Consider the following 2982-nt stretch of genomic DNA (forward strand, 5'->3'; position numbering starts at 1 on the left):
TGTGGAATGTAGATCTACCCCTCCTGTCCTGCAATAAACGGCCCCACTCCTGCTGTATCAACGTACACAAGTTGCTCGTCACACCCCCCCCCCCGTTATTTTGCTGCAGCCGGACTGTGGCAGGCCCCGGCTGAGGTGAGTCCTGCAAGAGGTCTGCACTGCGGCTCAGGGCAGAAGACGAGGCCAGTCGACAGGAGTGGGGGGCCCAGAGTGGCTGCACTGTGGGTGGCCTGCAGTGTCTAGTGCCGGGCAGGGAAGAGAGGGGACCAGGGAGGAAGGGCCCAAAAGTTGGTCTGCAGAGCCCCTTCCTGCCCCTGAGCACATGGGCACACAGCGCACTGGGCACTGCCGGTCACAGGCTGTGGGCCACTGGCTCAGTGAGCCTGTGGAGCAGCCTCATGGGGACCAGGTCCAGGGCCAAGGATGGCCCTGGTGTCAGACTGGGATCCTAAGGATGTGCCCCGGGCACAAGGGGAAGGGAAGGGACAGGCCAGGGTCCTTTGGCCTGACTGATCTCATCTGCTCTGGGGAAAACCTGAACCCAAGTCTCCTGGAGCCTGCCCCGCCCTCTCCACGTCACCCTGCCTCCTGATGGCCGGCAGGCAGCCCGTCCCTGTGGCCCTGGTCAGGAGACGGCGGGGAGAAGGGAGGACAGAGGCTCCTTCAGCCCAGCTTCTGGGGGAGCGTCCGGCCAGGAAGCACCAAACTGCCACCTCCTGGTGGCTCCTCCCCGGGCTGGTGGTGGGACCTGGCGCCGGTCCCAGCAAGGCTTCCTGAAGTACCAGCCGCGGCTCGTGCAGTGCCCTGGTCCAGCAGCGTGGGTAGGACTTGGTCCCAGTGCGTAGGAAAGTCACGCCACAGAGGCTTGTCCTCCCTTGCTGGCAGCTTGTCCTGCTGAGGGCTGGAGAGTGAGGGTGTCGGCCGCGGAGCTCCCCTCGCGGGACATGGAGCATTCCTTTAAGAAGCTGGGATGAGCCCTGCGCGTGTGGTGCCCAGAAAAGACTCCAAATTGGGTATTAGTGGAAGCAATGAGGGGGAGTCTGTAGGAGTGGGAGTAGAACTATGCTCAGAAAAGCCTCCCGGGGAACGTTCTGGAATGGAGCACCCACAGGGAGCCCTTGGTCAGGGTGAGCCGCAGGGCTGTGGTGCTTCCCTTCCTGAGTTCAGCCTTTTATATGATGCATTGTTTGTTTTATGACTTTAAAGGAGACCCTTACTGAGGGAGACCCTCTGAGCTGGAAGGTCGTCAAACTCCCCCTGAAGTGCTGGGGGCACTGTCATCCCAGCGGCTCTGGAGGCTGAGGCAGGAGGATGGCGAGCTCAAAGCCAGCCTCAGCAACTTATCAAGGCACTAGCCAGCGCCAGCACAGTGCGGGGTTCCCATACGCCACGCCGTTGCACACCCCTGTCTACAATGTGGGGCTCCCCCATCGCCTCCATCTTGGGGCTCGGCAGCTCTGCCAGAGGCCCCTATGCATGGTAGCCTGCCTGCACCTGGGGACAGCGCAGGCTCTGAAGACAGCCACAGCTGAGCTACTCTGCCCCCGCCACCCGGCTCCCCAGGGCTGAAGGCAGTGGCCTCCATCAGGGTCACCTCCATCACCATCTTCAGTCAGGGAGCCACCAGTTTGGACACCGGACAGCCAGGTACCCAGAGTTTCCAAATTCCCCCCAGTCCCCAGCAGCAGAGGGACTGCCCAATTCAGAACAGCCTCCTGACAGGTGCGCAGCCTCCAGAGGGCCACTCACAGGACCCCCGAGAGAAAGGCTCCTGATCAGGAAGTAGGAAGGAGCAGGTGAGGGGGCTCACGCAGAGGCAGGGACTGGGAGGTCCCCAGGCCAGAGCAGAGATAAGCCAGTGCCCACGTCACAGGAGCAGACCCCAAAGGAGATCCTTGGGGTGCAGTCTCCCAACAGGACCCCACTTCCAGGTGCCCTGCACCCAAGGCCAGCCCTCACACCTGGTGACCCTACCATCCTGAGGGCGGAGACACCAGCTACCCACAGACGACCGGCCGGCGGCAAGAGAAGGGAGGACACGGAGCGCCAGGAAAACACTCCCCTTCTTCCTTCAAGATCTTCCCTTTCTCCCCTCCTTACTCTCCACCATCACATCCAGGTGAAACTAGGGCTCGGCATGAAGGAGGGAACGAGGACCCTACGACGGGATCGCGCGTCACAGCTGCGTGGGTATTATCATGTCTTTCTTTTTCCTCTCCAATTTTTCCTATTTTAACATTTTTTATTTTTCTTGATATATATGTGTTTGTCTTATGTCCTCCACGGTCTTCCCTCCACCTGTCTTCCCAAAGAATCCCTCTCTCTTCTTCTGCTACTAACCCTCTTCCTTAGACTCCTCCTTCTCACTTCCTAAGATATGATGACTCTCTGTCCTCACCTCCACCTCCCCACATATCATCCTACACCCCCTTTACAAACCCACTGAGTATATTGTAGATGATAATTGAATTCCCCATTTCTGTACATTGTGACCAAACTGTAAACGTCTTGATAGCAACTATTAGTTTTTGGGTGGTATCTTTTTTATATTGGGATCTGTTAACATTGTCCTTCCCCCTCAAAGGAGAGGTATTGGAACCCTGCAGGGGCCCTATAAGTCTCAGGGTAAAACAGTAACACTTCAGACCCCAGGGGTAGAAGGGAAGTCACACAGGCAACCTGAAAAGAGAAGGGACGAAAGTGCCCCAAACAAATGAAGACACCACATGGTTAGAGCCCATGGCCAACACAGCAGAAGAAATGGCAGAGAAGGAGCTCAGGACGTACGTGACTAAAGGTTCTGTGAACTGAGGGTGATGTAAGGCAGCAAATACAGGCAGCAGAAGATCACTTTGACAAAGAGCTACAGAAACAAACACAGGAGCAAAAGATACTTCAACAGGGAGATAGAGGTTCTAAAAAAAAAAAAACCAGAAATCCTTGAAATGAAAGAAACAATAAACCAATTAAAAGCTCAGTCGA

The sequence above is a fragment of the Marmota monax genome, unplaced genomic scaffold (genome assembly GCF_021218885.2).
Source record: "Marmota monax isolate L192 unplaced genomic scaffold, Marmota_monax_Labrador192_F-V1.1 WCK01_AAM20220418_F8-fsc00009, whole genome shotgun sequence".
Taxonomy (NCBI): domain Eukaryota; kingdom Metazoa; phylum Chordata; class Mammalia; order Rodentia; family Sciuridae; genus Marmota; species Marmota monax.